The following is a 26,559-nucleotide window of genomic DNA, read 5'->3' as shown; positions in this document are numbered from 1 at the left end:
TCCCAAGCACAAATACAGGCTGGGCGGAGAATGGGTTGAGAGCAGCCCTGAGGAGAAGGGCTTGGGGGTGTTGGTGGACAAGAAGCTTAATGTGACCCAGAAATGTGCATTTGCATCCTAGAAAGCCAACCATACCCTGGGCTGGATCTAAAGCAGTGGGGCCAGCAGGGCGAGGGAGAGGATTCTCCCTCGCCACCCTGCTCTTGTGAGACCCGCCCCCGCAGCACTGCGTCCAGCTCTGGGGCCCTTGATGTAAGAAGGACATGGACCTTTTGGAGCGAGCCCAGAGGAAGCCAAGATGGTCAGAGGGCTGGAGCACCTCTCCTGTGAAGACAGGCTGGGAGAGTTGGGGCTGTTCAGACTGGAGAAAAGCAGGCTTCGGGGGGGGGGTGCCTTAAAGCAGCTCCCAGTACCTGAGGGAGAGCTACAAGAAAGCTGGGGAGGGGCTTCTTACAGGGACATGTCATGACAAGACAAGGGGGAATGGCTTTAAGCTGAAAGAGGGCAGATGCAGGTCAGAGATCAGGAAGAACCTCTCCCCATGAGGGCGGCGAGGCGGTGGGCCAGGCTGCCCAGAGCAGCTGTGGGTGCCCCATCCCTGGCAGTGCTCCAGGCCAGGCTGGATGGGGCTGGGAGCAGCCTGGGCTGGGGGGCGTCCCTGCCCGGGGCCATTAAGGTCCCTTCCAACCCAAACCATTCCATGATTCTATGAACATTAGCAAGGTGTTACGAGATACCAAGCCAGAGATGTGCTGTTCTGGTCAGGAGCTGAAAAAGGAGTTTTGAATGACTCTATTGACAACTTTAAGAAAGTTTTGGACATTTTTTTTTTCCTTTCTTTTGTCTTTTAGAGAAAAGACACAGCTTAGAATTAACTCCTGTATTTGCTTTTGTCATTGAATGTTTTATTTTTACACTGACGCCTTAATTTTGGTAATTTTTTCTATTAATATATGCATCACACATGGACTAACAATGGCATAAAATATAGCCATTAACTCTAAGATTTAACAGGGTAAATTTGCAATAAATCAACCATGCCTGCTGCTTACTTTCTGGGCTCTTAGAAAACTATTTGAAGCATGCTGTAAACATAGAGGAGGGCTCAGTAAGTTTAGTCGGCTTGAGATGTGCTACTGTGTGTATAAGAATGTAAAGAAACTATAAGAATGTTGTTTAGAGTCTTTTGCTGCCACATGCACTTTTTGGAAAACAATTTGCTTTTGGAAATGCAAATCAGGCACTAGGATTTGATGCCATAGTAGGGCTGTGAAGCCAAAGAGTAGACCTCCAATAGTACAGAAATACTAAGCACGAAGAAAGGGAAAGGAGTGCTGTGCTCGTTTATTACCGCAGAAATCGAACTTGTATTTATGCCTCAGTTAAAATTCAGACATGATGGGCAGTCCCTGTCACTCCTCCTGTTCCTATGTCAAAAGGTCCTGCTGGGCTTTCCTTCTTTTCAGACATTCCCAGAAAGATGTTGAAGCTGTCACCTTCAGTAAGTACGGTGATGCTTCTCTTTTCTTTCCAGCTTCAGTGGCATGAAATTTTCAGCTCTCCTCATTTTTAAAATATTAAAATTTATTTCTCCTGGTGGATTCCCCATGTGGAGAGATTTAAAGAAATATATGAAGCACATTCATAACAAAGAACAAGCAAACATTCCCACTCTCTCAATTACTTTTGATTAAAAAAAAAAAAATAGTATTTTTTAGCAAATCTCATAATTTGGAGGGCTGCCGCAAGGCTCAGAGCCCCGAGCTGGCAGTGCTGTGGGAGTAACGGGGTGTGCTGTGGAAGGGCATGGCAGGGGGTGTCCTGCAATCGTCTTGATTAAACTTCAAGAAAGGAGGCTAAAAAAATCCTCTTTGAAGGGGTATTTTGGTTGATGTTATATTTCCTGATATTCCCGCATTACATGTAGAGTAGAGTCAAAAGTGTATTCAAAACTCTCAAAATAGAACTCCAAATACTCAAAATAGGACTCCAGTAGTACAAATAGCATTCAAAGCAGGGTGTGTAGAAGCAGCCCGTGCTCAGCTCCTGGCCGTTCCCGTGGTGGTGGGGCTGCGATGGCAGCAAGGCTCCAGCCCATGTTGCCAACCCTTAAAGATGTGCTGCTCCTCTGAGCATCCCAGCCTTGCTCCAGATCGCAAGCTCACTGTGGCATCTGCGGCCACAGCTATGGTTAGACTTCCTAGCCATTTTGCCACTTTAAATAATAATGCCTTTATGTTGGGTTGGAGCAGACGTATTAAGTTTTTAGCCTTGGCTTGCTGATGACATTTTAGAAAAGTAGTTGGAAAAGGCCCATGAGAAGTTGAAAGTGCATGTACTCTAAGGAAAAAAATAATATTAAAAATATATTCGTTTACACTAATGATCTGAAACATTATAATCTCAGAAGGGCTTTCACTTTTTCACTGTTGAACCCTGCAGTATGTTTTTAGTAAGGGGATTACTAGCTATGCCCCCTGCCCCTCTCAAAAAAAAAAAAAAAAAAAAGAAAAGAAAAAAAAAAAAAAAGAAACCACCAACCAAAACCCAACAAAAAACGCAAAAAGCCCAAACCCACATTAATGTTAGTAGTATAATTGCCCGAGTCCTAGGATGTGTTTCTCTGCTGTGGTTGACAGTGCTGGGGAAATAACTGGCTAAGTGATTCTTGGGTTTTAAACCACAAAAACCTGATAGTGAGTCCAATATTCACTTTTCAAACTTGGGAGGAACATGATTTTGACCTCGGAAAAGGCACAATGCCTGCACTCCTTAACATCCCCATAGATATTTTTTCCTTTGAGAAGCTCTGTAGGAATACCATGGTATGCCTGTAATAATGATTCCTTTTATCTTTTTTTTTTTCTTTTTTTTTTCTTTTCTTTTTTTTCCTTGGCGTTTCAGCAGTTTCAGGTCATGGCCTAAACCTGGTAGCCCTCCAGAGCAGTCTCTGAGTCTGCCCATAATAAAATGTAATGTACATGATGGAAAGCAGACCCCAGCTTTGCTCCAATAGATAACAGTACTCTCTACCTTTGTAGAGATGATAATTATTAGGAATTTATGGTACGCAAGGTAACTTTTGGTTAGGAGAAGATTTAAGATCACTAGAATGTTTAGTTTTTGGGTGGTTGCTAGGTTTTAATATGTGCATATCTTTATTGGATGCTGTAAAGATGGCAGTGAGCTTACCTAACTGTGAAGATCAAGTGGGCGCTCTGAAGCATGAGGATATGGCCCAAACCCGCCAGGGTTTAGAGTGGAGGAATAGAGTATTTTGGGCAGGTTCTTGGAGGTACAAGTAAACTGGGGAAGCATGCAGCAGACTGAAAAAACACTGCTGTGCAAGGAGGCAGGTTCCAAGTGGTATCTTAGTAGCATGCAAATAGGTATTATAATTTTGGAAACGTGCTTGCAGACCACAAGACATAAACCCAATACAAGTGATAGACTACATTTAGGGCAAGTATTGAAGTCATGGTAATAGTGAAGAATGGTAAAGAAGTAAAAATGAGAAAAACTCACAAAAAAATTTTACTTAGAAAGCCAGACAGATATTTTCACTGTTCTTATTGGCTTTCTGAAAGCCACTTGTACTAACAGAGTTTTACCTCCATGTATTTAACTGGCAATCAGATACCATGCCAGTATAAAAAATTTGCTTTGATTATGAAATGAAAATAATTTTTAATGGAAATTGAAGTCATTTAGGTCTCAACCCTGCAAAGAGTTTTATGCTTTTGTTTAATTGGTGTTAATGTCTCTAAGTAGTCCCATGATGAATCCTATTGTTGAAAATGGTACTGCTCAACCTAGGGTACAGCTAAGCATATTAATATGTCTTTGCAGGGTTAAGGCTTGGTTTGCAGTTATATAGATTCATTTTCACTAGAGATCTCAAAAAGAGAAGCTTGAATTCAGAGTTAAACATACATTTTGCTTTCACTGTTTTATTGCCTCAGTTATTAAGAAAAAGGGTAGATGTATTAACCTGTTGCTTCATATACTAAGCCATGCACAGTGCTTGCTCCTGTAAGAAAATGTTTTAAATCCTTGTCATTCTGCTGGCTTGATTTCCACCCTCTCATAGCCTGTCATTCACAACTGAAGTATTTCCACTATTCCTCAGAGAAAAGCAAAGCCAAAGCAAATTAGTCAGAGTAGCCACCTGCTTGTATAGCTTAGACCATCTTATCAAAGAACAAGAGCACTACAGTGATGGAACACTCGGTTCAAATAGCAAATAACACATATCAAATATTGAGGGGAACAGTGTCTCAGTGTTTTGAGAGAGAGTAATCCTTGCTTATCAGTTGGTTATCATAAAATGGTCAAATATTCTGAATTTAAGATCACACACTGCGTTTGTTGTAACTTAATACTTTTCCCAAATAAAAATAAATGAGGCAGGAAGATGTTTGTCCCATTAGCAATGTGTAAGTGAAAGTCTGCAAACAATTAGGTATCTAGGATACATTAAACTGATTTTAAATTATTAAAATATTAATAAGAGACACTAAAGACTTGGGTTTTTTCCAGTTAAGAAATTATTTTCTGATTCTGTATTAGTGAAAAATTTGCGTGTGCTGATGCTGAAAAGCCCATGAATTAAATAAATTTCCAGTTTACAAAATAGGATTTATTTTCCTGGAAGAACATATATATTTGATGCACATGTACACACCTATTTTTATCATCACTTTCAAAATTTTGGATTTGTATTACAGATTTTCTTAAAATTCAGTTTAAGTGACTTCTTTCATAGGAGTTCTGAGATCACAAACACGAGGTTGAGAAGCCTTGGGTTAAGGTGTGCGTCCATGTGTATGTATGCGTGCGTTATGCCAGATTAAGAGCAGTACTTCCCCTGCCTGGTCCCCTATCTGCCTGTGCTCAGTTGTGAACACAAGGAGATATATTAACTTGTTTACATTTAAAAAATGCACTCCTTGCCTGTTTTGGTACATGATGAAGGATGGAGAAAGCTTTATCTTAAGTGAGAAATAATTTTCATCCTTTTTTCTCAGAATCTCAGCCGCATTTTTACTAACCATCAATGTTGATTATTTTTTAACTACTTTCTTCTCTCTCCTTTCCCCCAACAGAAGCATGTCAACCAAATCCACAGGAGTTATTCAGAATGGACCCTTTCAAATATTAACATACATTCAAAATGAAGCAAAAAGCTTCCTTAGTGCCTGGCCTGCTTTTACAAAACTGGTGTTAAGCCAGTGCCATGAGGAGGTTTGAAGAGGTCAACACCTTCTAGTCATCTTCCTGTGCTGACTATTGTCCCACTGTGACCTTTCTGATGGACCTCCCCCAGGTCTCCTCTGTGGTCAAGAAAATAATTTTCCTTACAAAACGTTAGGCCTGCCGGTGCCCTTGCTGCCAAACTGTGAAGGCTTCCTTGGGTTTTCATGGGGGTATTATTGATCCAACACGGTGTTGGATGGTACAGAACAAGAAATGTACATCTCTGTGCTGCAAGAGACTACTGCAACTGAAAGAAGGAGAAATCTTATCCCTTTCCTCTTGTGTTTTTTGCCTCCCAACATAGGTGAAGATGACATGGCTGGTGTCTTCCTCAATTGAAAGCAAAACACTAGTGGAATGAAAAGCACATCTGCCAGTGATGGTCAAGGTAAACGTAACATTGCAAATATTGACAAGAGAGGGGAGACTGTCCTGTATTTGTGGACAGGTGAAGTCACAGAGACAAAAGTCGTATCACTAGCTTTGGTTAAGGTATTTGGATGAACCTGGCTGAATGAAAGGTGTGATACTCCAGTGGTGAGGACAAATAACCTTTCCTACCACTTCTGGTTGGTGCATAGAGATTTCTGTTTATGTAGGTAGCTGACTTCATCTCAAGTGTGACTTCATCTGTTATGTTTACTTTTATTTCCTTCCTAGTTGTTACAATGAGACTAATGTGATATATTGTAAGCATGAAGCATGTTAGATCTGGACTTCACCCTCCATTAGCTTACTTTAAAATACAGCTCTGTGCTTTTCTTCTAAGCCTCCAATTCAAGGTGAAAGTCTTGGTTCTTGCACTTCAGGCGTTAACAAGAATTCCATAGGCAGTATAGGATAAGTCACCTGAGAAGTGTTTGCCATAGTGGCCATTGTTTTCCATGGTTTCTGCAATCACAAAAAAAAATTCAAGAATGTCCTTGTTTTTCAGTTTTTGCTTTCTCAAAGTAGTAAAAATAGTACTCCTTTCATCTACTCCAGAGGGGCATTGCAAAGACAAACATCTTGAGTCTTGCTGACTACTAAGGTTATTTTTGCATGCAAATAACCATAGTGTGTCTTCAGAGGAAATTTCTGTAAAGGCCTGTGAAAGGGCTTTATCTTATCTGACCACTGCTCTCCTATCACATACTACCCATCTATCCTACTCTACTTTTGCTGGCCACGAAGTACACACAGTGATTTATTTTTTTTTTTCAAGTCTGTCTGCTTGACCAATGTCAGTTTGTTGGTACTTTTGTGCTAGAAGCTTTCACCAAGGGCTGAGATTAATGCTTGGCAAGGGAAGGTGGAGGATTTGAAGAGCAGTCCCCTGGTGAGATGACTTCCTTGTGTGGAGAGTGAAAATCAGGAATCCATTTTGCAGGAAAGTTACACTGACTTAAGGAAAACATGGGGAGAAAAAAAGCAATCACCTCTGGGCAATGAAGATAGGAAGAGAAAGGGAATGAGATGCTTTGAGTGGGAGGGATAAAATGTAAAATATCAGGGTCAGTACCATTAAGTCTTCCCAGACTTTGTTTTTAACTAAGCATATCAAAGGCTGTGTCTTCTCCAGCACAACATGTGCTCCTTCCTTCCTTCCCTGACTTGGTATTTAGCCTTTGCTTGTGCTGGTGAATCAGACAGGTCACGCCGGTGCACTGCTCCAGCCTGTCTTGCGCACAGTGTGGCACCAAATTGATGGCTGCTTCTCGCCCTGTGACTCCCAGCTCCTCTGGGCTTTAGCACAGCAAGTTCCCTCTGATCTGAATGTCTTCAGCTGTTGTCCTCCGCATAGGGGGGCCTCATGCTTGGCAGCCACTGCTGGATCAGGCCCATGCAACTGCTACCACAGCTCATCTTCTCCAGGTTATTGGAGTCTGAGGGTGAAGTCAAAGATCTTTGATCCTGATGAAGCTGCAGCGCATGTGACAAATGCATTGGCAGCTGGAAGGCAGAGGGACCAAGAGAGGTTTCATCAGGAAAGGAGTCGAGCACTGTAGAAGAAAATACTTGCACTGCTGGTTCTGAGAGAAAAACACTCTCAAAAAAAAAAAAAAAATCCCCAACCAAACCCAATTTTGAGGTTGATTTATATGTCTATTATAGGCTTATCCTGTTAGTTTGTTCTTAGAGAAAAGCTGTTCCCTGAGGTACAATTCATCCTTTTTAGAAACTCTCTTCCCCCAAGAAACTTGCAAGAGTGGAAAGAACAAAAGTTGGGGCTGTGTTTGACTAGCAAAAGCGATGCAGCAGCTGTATTCAAGGCTGCGTGCAACTCTTCTGGGCTGCAACTAGTCAGCGTAAATAGTTGAGAAACTGATGTCCCTCGAAGAGAGGGACTTATGAGAGCTGTAATGGTCATTTTCAAGGTTTCCCAAGTAGCAGTGTTCCTCCCAGATTCTGTTAAGGTGGTGTTTTGAGGGTTAAAAAAAAAGATTAGGAGTTATCTCTAACCATCAGATCTTTTTGTTCTGTTGTTTACATGAGTGTCATGGGGAAGGTGGAGGACAGTAAGGTTAGTGGGGACTGGAGGAGTGCAAGAGACATGAAAGACAAAGTCAAGCCAAGGGCTTGCAGGATGCAGGAGTCCTTTGCATCCATGAAGACATGCTGCTGAGTCAGGTCTGTGGCTACGTGCACACCCAAGAAATACACATGTGCTGATAGAAAACAGATTTAAAAGGTAATCGTGAAATTGCTTTAGAGCTCTGGATGTGTTTGGAAGTTTGTGACTGGTTGTCAGTGATGTCATAACCATATTTATTATAGCTCATAAATGGATGGGTCTGACTGTTTTCCTTATTTTAATGTATAAATTGCAGTTTATAATGGCAATAAAACACTCCAGGCTGTGCATTTCAGGGTGATTATTGCATTTCTCAGGTGGTTAAAGTTACTCTAACTGCCTTTCAGCTCAGATTTCAATAGTATTTGCCCAGTGTTCAGGCCATTTTTACTTGTATTTTTATGTACAAACCTCAAATTAAAGTGTTTTATTGCTTTTTAATTAAAATGTTGAAGTGTAAAGAAGGAATGGTCACAGGCAGATAGAAAGTTGCAGTAGTAGGTGTTTTGATGTTAGAGGGGAATGTATGAGAAGGTGGATAGAGAAAGGAGACGCTGCAGAGCCTGTCACCGTATTTGGGTATTTCACAGGTACCCACTACTGGTTCCAGTAAACACGTGTTGAATAGAAACCTTTGTGAGCCAAAGGCGTTGGTGTCTACCTTGTAAAATCTAGAACTGAGAAATTATGGACTAAACAGCTGCAAACCCTTTATTATGTGCTCAGCCTCAATGTGCCCTTCTGGTTGAGACTGAGATGTGCTGATGTGGTAGCTGGTGATGCCTCAGCTTATGGTGTTCCTGATTTTTAAGACGGAGGAAAAAAATGCTCTGGTCTCCTGTGCTCTCAGTCTTGGAGACACTGACCACCTTATGTGTGGCTGATTGTATCAGGCAGGCTCCATATCCAGTGGCAATGGTGGGCTTTTAATGGAACGTACTTATTCTGAAAAATAATTTCCTCAGTATGTGAGTGAATTAATTCACCAGTTTGGCCCATGTGCAGGGTGAAAGGTCTGCTCATTGAAATCCTTTTGGATGATGTCATGTCTAAATGTCTGCTTGCTACAGCAAAGCACCAAAGTCCTTGTGTTACGTATATTTGTTGACTGGTGGCGGCTCTCTCTGTGTGAAGGGAAAAACCATCCCATAAAGCAGTAGGAATGCTCCCTGTTGTCATGGGGCTGGTGGATCCACAGCGATGTTGTTCCTCCACACCTTTCTTGACACAACATTGCTTTTTCTCTTACACTGGGACAGCCCCAAGTCCTAGACCAACCCACTGGTGAAATGCCCTCTTGCTGGAGGTGCCTACCACCCTGTGCAGCAGTGAGGCCCCTTCATAACTTGGTCCCAAGCCTCTGAGAGGGCACTGGAGATGAGTGACACAGCATCCATGAGGCTTCTGATCCTTCCTAAGACCCTGATGCTCACAAAAGTTATGGCTGCACATCAGGTTGTGGTCACATCTCAATCTGTAGAAGCATTCTTCTTGAGGCAGGGCCACAAAGCAACGCTTTGTTGGGTATCTTGTTATTTGCAGTCATATAGGTCTTTCCATGGTTGGCGTGGGGTTGGATAGCTGTACACACAGGCCTAGCTCTTTAACTAGGGTTATCTCTTGTGCAACATCTTTACAGAAACTAGTGTCAGAGGCCTCTCTAGTTCATGTTTTGTGGGTACCATTTTAAATAAACTAGAAAAGAAAAGTATGCTTCTACACAGATGCCCCTAACAGATAAGGGCATGCATATATTATAAGCTTCATGGAAGAAAGTTAAATTAGGGGTTGAGGCTTTCAGTAAGGAGAAAAAACCCAACCCCCTAAACCCAACCCAAAACCAACTGGTTGGGGTGTCTAATTTTACACAAAAAACATACACAAAATAATTTTTTCAAAGTAGTTTTTTTCCATTGTTTCCCCCATCTTTATTTCTATTTCTCCTGTGCAAAATATCCCTCTTGCATACCTCCCATTTCTTCCCATACAAGAATGGAAGAAATGCTTAATGGGAAGCAAAGCACATTAGGAATATTAAGGAAAAATTACAGTATATACACAATGAAATGAAATGCATCTTTTGTGAATAAATCCCCCCAGAAATCTTATATTTCCAGGCATCCACTCACATACCTTCATGTAACAACTTATACATTCGTAAAACATTCATTGAAAGCAGCTCTGCAGTTTTATAGAAAACAACATGCCAGGGATGCAAGAATCTTGCCAGTTCTGTGAAAAATGACACCAATTAAAGCTTAAATTGCTTGTTTTCTCATAAGGTACATATTTTCATAACTTTGAAATCAAATAATTGCTGCTTTTATATTAAATACAATAAAACAAAAAGGATGCTAGTTTAGAGGAACTGCTACAAGCATTTTAATATAATTTTCCCACCATTTAAAGTCACAAAATATGGAAAACAAGTCAAGTATGCAAAGTTCCAAGGAGATAGAGAAACTCCTTCAGATTATTACATCATTTGTCTTTTGTGTCAGGAAATGTGTATGTGATTTCATTGTTTGATTAAATGCCAAAAAAAGGCATATTGCTCTTATCTAACTGATTACAGATTTTATTCATCTGAAAAAGTATTTGTTCGTACTTTGACATTAGAAGGCAATATTTTTTTTAATGGTCCAAACAAGCATTTTCAAAAAAATATAATCCTAACTTCCCAGGCTTGCTTTTTATTTTGTATTAACAATGCACTGTACTAAAATTTCCCATACTGGAACACAGTCCCTAGTGGTTTTCAAGCTATAAACTGAGTAAACAGTCCCTTTCTTATTGAGTGTCTGTGTGAACGCATGTTGTTTCTGGAATACATCATATTCATTTGCAGAAACCCTGTGTATGGATCTTTAACACTTTTTTTTTTTCTTCTCCTTTTTCCGAGGTACCTAAAATAATAGCTTTTTAAGACAGTATTACAGTCATATAACTTGTTGGGGAAAAGCACACTATGGCTCATAATCTGAATTAAACATGTGTCATTGTGGGTAAGTTTCATTTAAAATACCTATATCTGCTAATTATTCAATATGCTAATGCTATGCTGCTGTACTATCTCTGAATTATGTTAGCATGTTTTTGGCAATGTTGCACTAAGTAGACTACAAGAAAATGAACTAAAAATATTTCCATATTGAGTTCCCTTTTTTTTTGTAGGCGCATATAAAGGTGGCACTTAAAAGTGACATTTTTTGGACTCTCACCATATCAGGGTTGACAAACTTAGCTTTGCATGCTGAAGAATCCTTTAAAAAAATACATAAATAATCTGAGGACAAACACGAAGCTTCATCTGGGGACTTCAAGGTCAGTTACCATTGGCCTGGCCTCCATTAACCCCCACAGGAAATCTTCCAGGATCCTTATTTTATCTTGAGTGGGTGTTCCCAAACTATCAGTCTTTTATTTTTTTTTCCACCAAAATAGAGACACAGTTTCCTTTAAAAGACATGAATTTCATCTGGTAGAACATTTTAAAAATGTTTACAAGTCACAGAGAAATTTGCAAAGAGAATGGTGATATTTTAAATTGCTATGTTAACAAAACTCTGCCTAAATTTGGAAGAAGGAAAAAGAAGATTTAAAAACTTACTAAGCGATTAATAGTAAGATATTAAAAGACAGCTAAGTGTTCTCAGTCGCTAGGGAAAATAAACTGGTATGGTCTAATGAGATCCCTACAGTCTTGTGATCAATCCAAAGTGATAAGAATGTAATACCAATGGGTTAACTAATTATATGTATATATTTAAAAAGTCTCTCAGTAGTCTGAATCATGTCCAGTACGAATAATGAACATTACATGATGTACTATTAACCCGTTAGTACTACGCTTTTGGTGTGCTGTGGTAATGAAGAACTCTCAACAGGAGTAAACTGCCTGAGATATGTGTCTTTTTAATAAAGTGGGTAATTTTTTTGTTGGGGAGGGAGAGTATATCTTATTTATGGTGTCATTTTAAACTCAAGTTACAACGTCTTAGATTTAAGAGACAGGCCAGTAATGCAGGCAAGGGTGTCTCCTGCAAGGAGACAGAGATTAATGCCATGTGTGCTGATGATTCTCCACCACAATTTAGGATTCTGGTGGCGCCATGACGCCCCTGTTTTTTATGGTGGTTTGCCAAGAGAAAATTACTTAAACCAATTGTGAATGCATTCCTGTTATACTTTTACACAACCACATTTATGTACATAAATAGCGTAATGAGTATTTCTTAAATGATCTCTTGTTCCAGATTCACCTACTTTGCATAAAATGTCAGGGGCAGGAAGGAGGGAAGTTGGGGGTTTGTTTGTATTTTTGTCTTTTTCTTTTTTTCCCTAAATGAGAAAGGTTTTCACATGGGAATATACTTTTTTTTAGTTCCCCTTCCTTCTTCATGACAATTGACCACAATTGAAGTAGATACTTCTTAACATACTGTAATGCGAGAATTTTCTTCAGCTGGAGGGTGTTTTGTTCCCTAAATTGAAATCTGTTCTACGTTACTGCACAAAATGTGAACATGAAGATTAGGATGGATACCTCTGCCAGGTAAAAACTGGTACAGAGAGAGCTTGAAGGCCGTCAAAAGCATAATAAGCTTCTAAGACTTTACAGGTCTAGGTTGATAAAGGCTGGAATGTTCCAAGCTGAGGAAATGACATCCTCACATTGAGGAGAGTTTACACCAGGCAAGCAGAGTATTTTAAAACATTTTGGCTGCCTTCAGAACTGTTTTAATCAATTCACTTGTGTATGAGTGTAGGTATTTTTGCAGCATTCTTCTTTTTGGTTTCAGAATTTTGTAAAGGAGGCATTTATCCTTTTTTCCCCAATCTATGAAGAGGAGTTTGTGGAGTTGTGTATTTTATGGTGTTATTTTTGTGAAGCTGCTGTAGGTCAATAAAGCAAGATTTATTAGCGGCTTTTAGAAATGCTGGTATTCTAATAATTGCTATATTTTTAGGAGTGAGTCTCTTTTTGTTGCCTGAACCACTTAATCTGTCTCCATGAGTTTGCTGCTTGGTTATGTTCCTATTTGAAGGCAATTCTCAACTGCAAGTGTGTTCATGCTGGGTGACGGAGCCCACAGAGCTGGTCTGTCCCTTGGAGGGTTTTGAATACTCAAAATGAAACGAAGCATCTAGCTTGATATTTAATGGGAGGAAGGCTGAAGGATGGTGGGCTTGGAGGCCACCTCTGCTTCTGGTTTGCTGGACTCTGAAAGATTTGTAATTCTTTTAAGTTAGTGGTTTCCTACTGTGACTATGAGAACTATGGTAATCAAGCCTGAAGCTTTTGAATGACAGTGTCACCATGTTTAAATATTAATCTGGCTGGAGTGGGTAGAGATATACTGCTGTAGCTGGGGAGGATAATACACATACAGAGAAGGTCTTTGTCCAAGGCTAAAAAGAACACCCTGTCTTAGTCCCTAGACACGGACAGTTCTTGGTCTGGTGAGTGGGGTGGAGGGGTCTGATAAATAATCTTTAATGGGAATTATAGTTTTGGTAAGAACTATGCCAACTAGTGTGCTGAAGAGAGAGAGGCGGTTGGGTACAGTCTTGCAGCTATCGCAACGAACAGGAGGCAGCTCATGCAAAACTTGTACAAAGCAGTTGATCTAACCATATTGCTATTTTTATGGTGTTCATGGCCAAGAGATGTTTACTAAGCAGACCTCTCTTCTCCACACAAGAAAGGTGGTCTCCAGTATATCTTTGTGTTCTTTAACATAATCTCTAATTTCCAAAGCAAAATATTGAGTTTAAATTATTACCTATAGCATTTGAAAAGTAATTTCCTCTTGATGTGCAATTAAGGTCAGTGTTTACATATAACTTTGATGTCATAACAACATAGATTTTTACTGCTACATGTGGTTCCTGCAGTTAATACATCCAGTTGTATCAATACTGGCTGTTATACTGGTGCAAATACATGGGGTGGTCTTGGCAATACACTTTCTCTGGAAGTTGGAGAGATCGTCTGGCAAAAGTGGAGAAGGGCTAGAAGATTAAATAGCTTGGCAACTATGGTGGAAGAAGAGGTTTTCTGGCAACTGAGGGGGAATCATTGGCCCTGGAAATGAAGAGGGCCTAGCAGTGTGGAAGGAGAGAGAGAGAGGACTTTGGAAAAGAGACGGAAGGGCCGAGTACACAGGACAGAAAGGTCAAGAGGAAGATTGGCAGGAGAGCAAAAGAGTTTGCCTCCAGAGAGAAGCAGAAAGGGATGACTTCTTAAAATAGAAAGTCCAAAGAGTATCATCAAAGGATTCAGCTGTGGGAAACCTGTCTAGCTAGAGAGGCAGCAAGTCTGAGATGTTTATTATTTTTAATTTTTTGGAATGCTGCAAGATGTAAACCAGTCAATTTCATTAAAAAAACAAGTTTAGCTTCAGACTCACAAATTTGCCTTTCAAATTTTCTCCAGAAAACTTCTGGTGCAGTTCAAAAAGTCCCAAACTCGAACCCCATGTTATCTTGGGGTCTCACCATGTCTGGGTCATAAGCTGCCCAGCTATTTGAAACACAGCTGAAAATGGGGGTAGCGGGCTACTTTGCAGCCATATGAAGCCTTGTAATAAGGAAATGTTATACTTACATATGAAATATCAAGCATATATTAGGCCAGTCTGACTCTTGTCACTGGGTGAAATTTTCAGACTTATTCATATTGAACTGCTCAGGTACCTTTATGATCACCTGTCATACACGTGTTGGTACTTACATTAGCTTCCAAGGTCAGGGCTTTTGCCGTTAAAATTTTGCACCAACAAGTAATATCTATTGCTTTTTATGAGTGCATGAGACAAGACAGCGTACATCAGCTGCTGTTGGAGAAATGTTATGGGATGTAATTACGCTTGATAGCTTGATCATTGCTTTGTGGCTTCTTGCTTTTATAAAATCGGTTTCTGTCAGCTTTGAAGTATGTTACCTCAAGACCTGAACATGGGAGGTATGTGCAAAGTCAGCTATACAAAAGTCTTCACTTAATGAACATGTTTACTTTACTTTTGTGCTTCTATAAATGATTTATAATGTAAATTTCTGAGGTCTAGGGTCCTTTTCCCAGAGGAGATGTAGTTCTTGTACAGGAATTCAAAAAGTTAATACATTGCTGCTTCTGCTCCTGGCGGTACAGCTGGATATGATATGATATTAAGTGATAGGATGTGTGCTTTTCACTTGAGGAGATCAGTAATGTCAATGACTATTATAGAAAAACAGAGCTGTAGACTTTTTCAAGTGGCTGCTCTCTGGACTACCTTACTCAAAGAGACTTTCAGTTTTTGGCTGTTAAGTGTATGGACAGGACATGTGTATGGTAAAGGATGAGTGTTTATGGGAGTTCTTCCCACTGCTACCATGAAGCATTGTACTGTGGGCCTCTACCTTGTGCCCTGGTTTAAAAAGAAACTAGAAAAAAAATAATTTAATGCACAAAATATTTAATACCTGTTGTATTACCATTGTAGCCCCATAAAAATATATTACAGTTTTTATCTGTTTCACTTCTGTAATAAAAAGTTATAATTTTTTCTACGAGATATATTTAAGTCTTAAGCTTTGTGATGGGAGTTTTGTTATTTCAACACTGGTATGTAAGAAGGAGAAGAAATTCAAAGTGTCCTTGGAAGGAAACTTCTGTTCACTGGTGATTTCTAGCTGTCTCAAAGTCAGTCCTGTGTGCTAGGCTGATTATAATGCAGTATTTCAGAGGAAGGGAGAGGCAAAATATTTTGATTTAATTTAACTGAATTTAACAGAAGCAAATGTTAATACTGGAGACTGGTGTGTATCAGAGTTTCTAACAGCTGGACAAGAACTGTGTTGCAGAACAATAATCCTACCTAGATTGCTTTCAGTGGGATCAAAGCCCACGTTTGCTTAATTTATCTAGGTTTTCTAGTTAAACATGAAGCTTTGTGCACTGCCTGCCTGCTAGCTGCCTCTATGCCCGCTGGAAACGATGCCCTATAGCTGAAACATCCATGACACAGTCACATGAATGTACCCCTCAAAGGGAGCCAGCAGCCCACAAAGCCTTTCGTCAGAAAGCTGGTGGTGAACGTTTAACGTGACAGCGTATTTTGCCCAGGTGACAAACGTAAGCATTCATGATTTCTCCTGTGAGGAGCAGGGCTTTCAGGAAGGGCTCTGGGACAGCAATATGAATCGAGCGTATGTACTGTCGTGCTCAGCTGATACAGCTGTTTATTGTACAGCCTCTCCTTTGTGCTTGGACTACTGCCACATATGATTTAAGCATGTTTGGAGTCCTGGTGAGTGCAAGAGCCTTGCTGGGTTGTGTCTACTGGGACCAGTGACAGAAGAGGGCATCAGTCTGACTCTCCAGTTGGCAAATTCATGCAATGCAAAAAATAAGGGAATTAAAAGCTAATGCTCTTAAAACAGGCAGCCTGACACATAGCGGAGATGGGGCATTGAGCCTGGGTATGTCAGGAACATAATTTTAACACAACAAGACACATGTAACCAGGCATGACACATTGGCTTGCTGACACGTGAACCAGTGCATCTGAAACAAAGGCAGTTTGCTGAAAATCATATAGATTCCCCTTACCCTTAAAAAAATTCAGTTTACAAGATTTCATGATTAACAGGCTTTCTAGAATATTTACAACTTTCTGAAAAGTGAGCTTTTTTTTTTTTTTAAAAAAAAAACTTAAGTGGAACACACACATTGCCTTTGAAATGTAGCCATAGGAAGGTCATATATTTAGGTGTTACATATTAAAATATTGATTTCTTTTTAAATATAAAACCCCTGCTTACAATAAATACAATGTGAGTCATAACCTTTATCATAAAAATATTTCAGTGTTCCCTGGTAAAGGGTCATTAACATTGCTAAACTGTAGAATTTGATCATTAGTGGAGGATACTACGTTTTGTTTTTAATAAGGCAGTGATTTATACAGGAACTTATTAAGAAGTAAGATATGGCTCATTTCTGATCTCTGACATGCTTAAAAGATGTTGCAAATTAAGGGATTGATCCTGTAGATCGCTGAGCTGATATGAAGAAATGTCAATAAACAAAATTCACACTCTGTCACTGGCCTTTACCTTGCACTTCAACAGACTTGTGAGAGGGGAAATTGAGATGGTAAAGCTTTCCTGATCCCAGCCATTTCAGGGTCTGTGTGTTTGTGTGCTAGATGAGAAGCCAAGCATACAATTATTATTTTTTTTCTTCTTTCTTTTCCTTTTTTCTTTTTTTTCATGTTTTTTTTTTTTTTTCATTCTGGACAAATGGTTGAGTGTTTTTCTGTGAAATAGAGAAAACCCCATCAGCAGGTGTGCATTAGGACATTCTCTTGTGCAGTGTCCGTGAGGAGTGGCTTTGCACAGTCTTGTGTACTTGATGTGCATGGCCAGGCTGCTTGTCTGTTGCCAGCCCTTGTGCAGGGGCATCTGGGCAGCTGTGAACACTGGGGAGGGCTGATGGCAAGCAGAGGTGGAGAGGAGAACACTGCTATGAAGCCTAGCTACAGTAAGGAGATGGTGTCTATCAGATACTGGCTCTTCGGCTTCTTATAGCGAGGGTTGGAGCTCATGAGCCTCATCAATGGGAAAAGTGTCTGATATTCAGCCACACGGTGGCAAGGGGAGTTCACATGAATGGTTTTATTTGCCCAAATAACTTAGGGTGAGCTTAATTAATTAATTAAAATAAGCCAGGGTGCATTGTGTCATTTTTCCTGGAGCTGTTCAACCAGAAGGTGTGTGCTGGGGTAGTCTTGGCTCCCATCAGTATCTCCAGTGCTTGCAGAAGCCAGTCCCTAAGGCAGTGACAAGCAATACAGTGTCCTCTGCAAGTGTGACACAGACACCTGCCCAGGATGCGGGTCTACCTGCATGGCTGGGATCCTCCGAGACGGACATTGCTGCGGTCTCTGGGCTGAAGGATGCTTGGGGGGGCAGTAGCAGAGCCAAGGGCACCAAAAGGAGAGGAGTGCCACATGGCAATTAAAATAACTGCTGGAAATGGGGAGCTTCTAGGGGAAAATAGCTTGCCTTCGTATAAGTCCCTTTATGCGTGCAAATCTGTGGACAGTGTGATGAAAATGTGTTGTTGTATGTTACCCAAGCAAATTTCATGAGGGGGGAGAAAAATTTTTCTTTGCCAAAATGATTCTGTTACACACGCACTACTTGTTAATGTGGGTGAGTTTAGTTTTTTTTATTTTTAAATTTTTTTAGGTAGTGCATGTTTCTCATTATTTTAATTGGGAAAAGCTTGATAAAAGAGAATGTACACTTCACATGTCAAAGAACATGCTAAAGCTTTTTTATTCATGTGTGAAACCTGTTTATATGCCACTTTATATGATTTTCTTTTTAAATTTTGTTAGCTGAATTTTAGTGCTCTTTAAAGTAAAAGTGATAGCAACCAGGTGCACTATGGGGTAGATGACATAACCCTGCCAACACACCTACATGAATAACTCCCATGTTCCCAGTCTCTGTGCGGGATCAGGCAGTTATTTTGTGCTGTGGATACATCAAAGGCTCTCAGGCAGACATGACCACCAGCCTGATTTTGAGCCTGCATACTCTATTTCATTCCTCTAAAGAGAAATACTGATTTAAAAAAACCCCAAAAACCCAAACCAACCAAAACATCGTTCTTCTCAGATTTTACATTTTTGTTTACTTAATTTTTCTCTAATATTTTTCAATTCTGATGAGAATTAAAATAAAACTAAACAATAAACTAAGCATCCCCTACTTCACCTTTTCTGGCTCAACCGACTGAAGCCTTCCCATGGCTGTTCAAAGAGCATATGGAGGGAATGCCACTTGTCTGTTAAACAATCGACAGTAAACATACGTATTTATGAGGATAGCGAGAGGCACAAACTGCATCCCATGCAGCCACTGCTGCCTGTACGTACACAAACCTGTTACTGCTTAAAGATTTAAACATTTTCTATGTTTTTTTTTTTTTTTTAAACACCTCAACACGGTGAAGCAAAGACATTTGCAACCTGCCTTTAAGAAAAGAAAGAAAGAAAAAGCTTTTTATTATTTCTCTTCAAGCCTTTGATCCTGACTTTCCAGTCATGGGAACGAGGAGAAGTCGTCTTCCGTGAACTGTGAGTAGGAAGCTGAGAGGGAATCGGCAGATGAGTTTGAACGTTAGGCCTTGTTTATATTGGGGATTAAGTCATTTGTGGTCAGTAACCAATGCAGCTGGGCTGCTGCATGCTCCCGGTTCACATCAGATGACATTACTGGAGTGAGAACTGGGGGCATGCTCAGCTGCTGGAAGGGGTGGTTTCTGCCCCTGCTGCCTGCGCGGGGGCATTTCGCTCCCTGCCGGATCGGGGTAAATCCAGACCGGAGACAACCTTGTGTTTTCCGTCCTTGTGTTTCCAACATGTCAGGTTGGAGCAGCGCTCCTTGGGCAAACGGAAATCTTCAGAGGAAAAGAAGGTTCTGAAGAGATTGATCAAAACCATAATTTTATGGGTGTAGCAATAAACAGCCAAGCCAAGGCTGAGCTGCAGAAAAGAGCCGCTCAGAGCGGCTGCTACTTGGCATTTCTCAAGGTCCTAAAGAAGACAATAATCAGAAGATAGGGAAGCGAAGGGGGAAAAAAAATGCTTAAATTGCTGCAATGTTCTGTCTGTGTGAACACTTCAAACATCTGTCTGCATTTTGAAATATCCTGGGTTGTGCTCTGAAAGTATTAAGACTTTTTCCAAAGGTGATTTTATTGTCAACTACTATTAAGCAAGATTTATTTTTTTTTTTTTCTAGGAGGCACATGGTTAACATCTTTCTGTGCTTCTAAATATAAACTTGCTTCCCACTAGTATTATCCAGGTCTCATTCCTTCTCTATTTCTCTTCCCTTTTTTCTTCTCCTCTCCTCTCCTCTCCCTCTTTCTCTTTCTGTCACTGTGCGCATTTGATGAGGCTCTGAGTTACAACTGGACGCTGCAAGGATGGATTCCTTTTGTGATCTGTGCTGAGTTATACTAAAACTTTCTGTAAAGTTTTACTTTCGTGGAGTGCTATATAGTGACTTTTTATGTGTCTAAGAAATGGAAACATTTTGTCTCGTATAAAAAAAAAAAAAAAAAGAAATATTTTTATACTGTGCTCCATTCACAGACCACATCAGAGGTATTCTAAGAATAGAATAGATCAAATATATTTTATGGAAATATAATGAGAAAAGGATGTGTTCCCAAAACTCACTCTGAACAAAGGAATGCAACATAGTCAGGAATACTTTAATGCGCCTAACAATTTTCTCATGTGAAAGGCTGAAGGAACAGTCTTGGTTTGAAGAAATCTTCCAATTCTCCCCAGGCACCCTGAACTTGAAATCAGAACTAGAAAAGCTATATATTACAAAAAAGAAAATGTATGGAAAAAGTGACTGAGGGCATTAACCATAAAAGACATTTTGAAAAGAAAAATAACATCAATATGAAACATTTTGTCATGTTTCATTTCATTGATCATATATTTATTTTATGTGCTCTGGAGCGCTGAAGCTTAGATGTAACTACATTTCAGGGGCTTCATATTAGACCTGTCATTCTCTTTGTGGTGAAAACTAAATAGTGAGGAAAAAATAAAATAGATTGCAATTATTAGATTTGGGTTGGATTCCATCGGATGTGCTTAGAAACTTCAGAAATTGAACTTAGAAAATGAGACATAACATTAACAGCTATTAAAGACACTGCCTGCACAACAGATAGAGAAGTAGGAGGGACACCTTCCATGTAAAATAATGCATCTTTCTCACAGTAAAGCAATATGTTCACCTTAAATAGGCTTGTAATTAAAACTGCCAGTGTTGATTAGATCAACTGTGTAGCAAAGATGCATTTGTATTAGTTCTAATTAAATCTATTTTAAACAAGTTGAAGTTACAGATTGTTTTTTTCTGCTCCCTGATACAATGGCATGTATTCCAGCTGCTGTATATAGCTCCCAAGTAGCACGGATCTCTGTTTAAAGGGCTCAGCCTCTTCTGTAGCTGGTTTAGGATCCCAAGTTAGTTCTGCCTCACGTTTGGACTTCTTTCCTAGGCAAAACCTGCAATTATTTAAAATAGGGTTGTTACAGGAGCACGATGGATGGGATCAGGCTACTGTTAGCATCATCAGAAATTTTTTTAGCATTGTTAATGAAAATGAAAGCATTTGTCATAACTTGGGCTCTTGAGTTATTGGTCCTAATATGTTTTCCAATAAATATAAAGTTGGCTTAGAAGTTAGTAGCAGGCAGAAGTGGGGTAGGGAAAGGCACAAGCTTGGGGAACTCTGGCAGCCCTTAGCATGTTCTCACAGCTTTCTCCTGTGCTGGGTGGCATTTCTCACACTAGGCATCTTTGAAGATTGCTGGTATAAAGCCCAACGAGATACAGCACTGTGTTTTCAAAACTCCCTGTTGGAGTCTGACACCCTGTTAGAGCTGAAAGATATACTCTCCTTGAATTGACTGCAATGAAGATTTGGCCCTGAGTGGGTATTTTCAGATATATCGAGCAATGCAATCGATGAATGGTAACAAAGTCTTAGCGTAGCGGTAATATATGCAATGGCGTTTTATGCGCTTCAGGTCTCTGGACAGGCTTTCAAAGGTGTAACTCTATGGGAATAACAACAACCTTTCTCTTGGCTCCTCATCCATCCTCTCAGCACAGAGGCGATCATAGGTGCAAAGCGGTTGGAGCCTTTTGGCTCCTCCCTAGCGCTGAACCATTCTGTTGGGCCTTCTCCTTCTCACAGTCCTGGTGGCTGCCAAGACCATTTTCTCCAAGACAGGATGTGTCTGGAGCACAGAGCTCCATTACTGGCGAGGTCCCTGGCGTGGGGGTGATGGCCAGAGATGCTGGCTCACCTCTGGGCACAAAGTGGCTCTGCTGCTCAGGAGCAATCCTTGACTCCCAGTAGCTGAGCAGGTCAGGATTGATGCTCGTGGCTCTGTGCATGCCACCTTTCTTTTTGAAACAACCTGAGTATGCTCGAAACCTCCAGGAACTCAGAGTGCTGTGTTTCGGCTTGTAACACAACTGGAAAAAATAAGTTGCGCTATGTTCTCATATTGATTTTCCTTCTCTTGGTGCAACATTTTCAATTTAAATGGCAGCAGACTGAGGCACAAAATTGGAAAAAATGTTCTGAGCTACACAACTGGGAAAAGAGCCTGATTTTCTGATTTTGTGTCCATGTTATCCAATTAAATTTTGTCACTGTCCTGTGATTTCATGTCCAGTGCGGTATTGCTTTCACAGAAGAGCTAATTATGGAATAAGATAAGTATGAAAGTGCTTCTGTTTAATTAATATTATATAGTATATCCAGGAAGACTATTTTTTCCCTAAAATTGTTTTAATTAACATGAAAGAAAAGCTTCTGCTGACTTTTTATTGTCACAAGATAGAGAGAAAATTATTTCATGCGAACGTTGGACTATATTTAGCTTCTATCTCTCTATCTACAATAGAAAAATTGAAAATTATTTTATGTTAGATTGTATTGCTTCTTTTAATTTCATAAGGGTTTCCTTCAAGTACCATTAAATAATGATATAATCTTTGGAATATTAGTTAACAGATGATAAATATTTAATTTTTGTTGTTTGGTTTTGTGTTTTGTCCTTTTTATATTTCTTAGCTGAGGAAGGAATCTTCCACCTTCCAGAAACCTGATATTTTGGACCAGATCCCTCTCTGAACAGGTTGTATGCTGCCCTTTTCAAAATATAGCTATCAGAAGATGCCCTTCAGCAGATGTGTTAAGAGGACTTGGTGAGCTTAACATGTTTCGCCTGCTTAATTTAATTTGGAAAAATTCAACCAGAAAATGAAGTTATTAACAGGTTGGTACATTCAGAGATAAGATGATGTCACAGGAAAGCAGTCAAGTGGGTTGCTTGTCAAAATATAAAATATGTATCTGTCAGAAGCAAATGATAGGTAAGCTGTGGCTGGGTGTAGGATGCAGTGAAAATAGCGTGCTAAAAATTGAAACCGAATCCCACCAGTCTGGAGCACAAGCTTTTAGTAACTATTGTGGTGATCAGAAATACAACAACTCTGGGGACATGAACTGCACTGCTTAAACACAGTACACATAATTTCTTGGCACCAGTAGCCAGAAGCTTGTACATCGGTATTAGACCTCAAGCAAACAGGAGAGACCTCAAACGTGTGGCTATTTCAACAGATGTCTTTGGAACTGGGACGCCCCATTAGCTTGGTTATGCCAAAATGAGGATTAATAAATCTTTCCTGGAGTGACTTGAGGACCTTCAAGGCCTTAAAATGAGAAAATGGAGTCTGTCTAGCCAACGTGATGAGCCTTTTTCTATTAGAGAGGTTTAGATCAAAGAAAGAAGTCTCTAGTGTGTTCTCTAGGAACACGTACGTGTCACGTCAGTCACAAGCCTCTTCCTGCCTTCTGGCTTACTATATAAAATAGCTGGCACCAGGAGTTTAAAGTTAATAAACTTGGGAATTTTAAACGGCAATTTGGAGTCTCCTATGAGCAAAACAGAATAGGCTACTTAGCAAGGAATGCAGTCAAACTCTCAAATACCATGATGCTAAAATGAAAGAAACGCCATTATAATAAATGTCAGTATTGTGTTATCATTGAAGTTGGGAAAATGATCCCACTAATGTGGAACTTCATTCACTATGAGTTGCAAAACGGAGCTTTAAGACTGTAAACTCCTGGGGACAGCCCATGAAATCTCTCAGTTTGCTCAGGATCTTCCATGATGCAGAGTTTAATTGTCATTGGGAACTCTCAGGACTAGCAGAATACAAATAATAGAACTCCTAAATAAAATGCTGCTCTTATATTTAAATGTCAGAAGGGACTAGTCTGACCTCTTGATCTATGAGCCATAGGGCTTTGTTCAGTAATACCACCATGATATTTCTAATTTATGCTTCAGCTTACACAGTTCCTAAAGCCTCAGCTCGAGAAATAGTCCTCAGGAAATATAAGTTTTAATGTTGTTCTTATGTTAACTTTTTTTCCCTTGTATTTAAAATATTTCCTATTGAAATTTCTTTAGCTTTAACTTTTAACCTTTGGATTTTATTCTTCTTTTTATGCTTGAATAAACTTACATCAAAACCCTTCTCTTTTATAAATAAAACAGGTGGAGTTTAAATCTGTAAGGTGGGTTTTTAAAAATTTTAGTGTGTTTGGTCATTTAAGTTTTCTTTTTTTATTTTCCTAAGTCTTTTTCCCAGGAATTTTACCATATTTATTACTGTGTGAATGCCAGAAATGAACGTTGGTTTTGGTTTTTTTTGTAATGACTTCCCCAGTGCTGTACACAGAGGAGACAGCACATCTCTGCTGCTGTGTATTATCCTCCATTTTCTGTACTCAAGGATCATATTCATACTTGGGGACTTCATGCTGTTGGCATTATATGTGCTGTGTTTCCTCCGTGGCATGCTAATTTTTTATTCAGCAATAAATGTACTGGTGATATAGAATGAACTATATCATTTGCTGTATGCATTAATAGTGATATCATATGTAATATTATTGCTGCCACACGTAAGTTTATAACACAGATGTGTATCAACTTTTAAAGTTGAACATATCCTTTTTTTTGGTTAAAATCTGGAAATAAATTGCACATCTCCCAGCATGAGCAACTTGGTTTTAGACTTGTGTAATGACAATGCCCTCGTAATTGAAAGAAAAAAGAAAAAGGAAATTTGGGAGACTATCAGTCTACATGTGGTATACTTTTTTTCCTAAATTGAAAATAATAAAAAAAAAATTCCAATGACACATTTGGGCTGAAAAACTGTTTGCTGCACATGTTTTATATATGTGGGTTTATTACAGAGATCATGTGTCTTAATTAGGTAATTTATATTGTGTTATCCAAAGAAGATGTTCTTGTTCAATTGAACACACAATAAAAGTTTCAAGAAAACTTGTTAATCCTGTATTTACAGAGATCAGTGCATGGATACGGAATAGCAACAACTACAAATCTCTCTATGCTGGTACAGTTACCTGCTAGATTATATTCCCTGGAGAATCAGTGTTGTTACATATGTACATGCAGTATAGGTAAGGGTGAGCTGTATTTTTAGTAGGACCTTTTCTTTTTAATTCTCTTCCTGAAACTAAACTTATTAGCTTTACCCACCAGACAACTTTAAAGGCAAAAGCAAAAATTTAATGATAAATTAAACTACCCCCAGGGAGGAAAGCTCAGTTATTGTATTATCCTGGGAAGTCTGGCCCTCTTTGAGCTGTGCTCTTTCAAGGGGGTAATGGCAACTTGAATTGGAGATCTCCTGACTTTTTTTCTTCCTTCCCACAAAACGCCGATATTTCCTAAGCCAATGTTCTGTTTCCTTGTACTGATCTGATACTGTTCACCCAGAAACTGAATCTAGTTATCACTGGTTACGCTAATTGAGATCTCTTAGTTTCTCTTCCTCTTTGTCATTAAGCTGGATTTGAGTTTCACATACCCTTGCAATTACTTTGAAATTCCAAGTCTCCTTGCAACTACTTTGAGAAATCTGAAAGCTAAATGATTCCCAAGTCAAAAATATGATGTTCCCTAGTTGAAAGGCAAAAAGCAATATTGTTATATTTGTATTCTGATGAAATTCATTATGTACAATATAATTTGTGTCTCCATAACAATCTACTCTTCTTCAATTAGGGATTAAGCCAGATACTGTATTTCTTCCAGATCTTTGTAGTAACTTTTTTTTTTTTCATTGAGAATACAGAAGGAATTTGAAATGTGTGTCACTGGCAGTAAAATACAAGTTTACAGGGTTTTTCTTCTGTTGATGGTAAATCAACTACAGAACAGGAACCCATGGCATTAGTCCAGGAAACTGAGATTGTGAAGTTAGGAAGTAGAAAGACGCACAGAAAATCATGTTTATAAATCTTGATGAACATCTTCCTTGCTATGCAGTGAGGACCTGCTTCAGCTGTCTTTGAAGTCAACGGGAAACGTCCCACCAGCTCCCAGCAGGAGTTGGCTCAGACCCTGATGGTTCACATTGATGCCCCGTTTGGGGTGGGATACAGCGGGATGCAGTGCATGCAGAGGACTGTAGCTGATGGGATCCATCCAAGGGCCTTGGATGCATTGGAAAATGAAGGTGAAGAAATGAAGTTAATTATCACACCTCATCAGACCCCTTTTTATATTCATGGGAACCCAAGAGCACTAAAAATGGTGCTATGTGGATGGCCAACTTGTTGATGTGTTACGAGCCCTAGCTGCTGTCCACAGCTCCGTTCCTCTGAACAGTATTTGAAGTGTAGCCTGGGAGAGATCTGTTGTAATTTGCTCTCCTCCTTTCTGTATTTATAAGCCTACAATATTGTAAGTTTTTACTGTGGGTGGACAAGCAACATCCACTCATATCAAAGAAGATACAAGTACAGATAAATATAACTTTATACATTCATTTTTATATAACTTATGCAAATGTATGCGCAAGTTAGTCACAGTCTCCAGGCTGGCAGCAGATAGATGATGTGGCCATTGTTGTAGCTTCGTTCAGACACCTGTGTTGCTGGATGATCCTGCTGCCTGTAAAAAGAACTTTGCATGCGTGTGTTTGCTTTGTGTCTGCTAAAGCAAGGTTTGGCTGGAAAAAAATAAGTGTATGGGACAGAGAGGGCACAGTCCCAGCAGTAGTTCACCTCTCTTACCAAGGTAGGGCTC

At 39.6% G+C, this 26,559-nt stretch overlaps 1 long non-coding RNA gene across 1 annotated transcript in view; it reads left to right on the top strand.

The window, feature by feature from the left end:
* Window positions 1-26,559, top strand: part of LOC119152574 — a 62,267-nt gene that overhangs the window by 11,684 nt on the left and 24,024 nt on the right. Inside the window, exons 4-6 of the long non-coding RNA XR_005105810.1 lie at window positions 5,561-5,644; window positions 10,713-10,815; window positions 22,491-25,987. This is a non-coding gene — a long non-coding RNA (uncharacterized LOC119152574). The remainder of the gene's footprint in view (window positions 1-5,560; window positions 5,645-10,712; window positions 10,816-22,490; window positions 25,988-26,559) is intronic.

The sequence above is a fragment of the Falco rusticolus genome, chromosome 8 (genome assembly GCF_015220075.1).
Source record: "Falco rusticolus isolate bFalRus1 chromosome 8, bFalRus1.pri, whole genome shotgun sequence".
Lineage (NCBI taxonomy): Eukaryota > Metazoa > Chordata > Aves > Falconiformes > Falconidae > Falco > Falco rusticolus.
The sequence above is the reverse complement of the archived record's forward strand: the minus strand, read 5'-3'. Positions and strand labels throughout refer to the sequence as shown.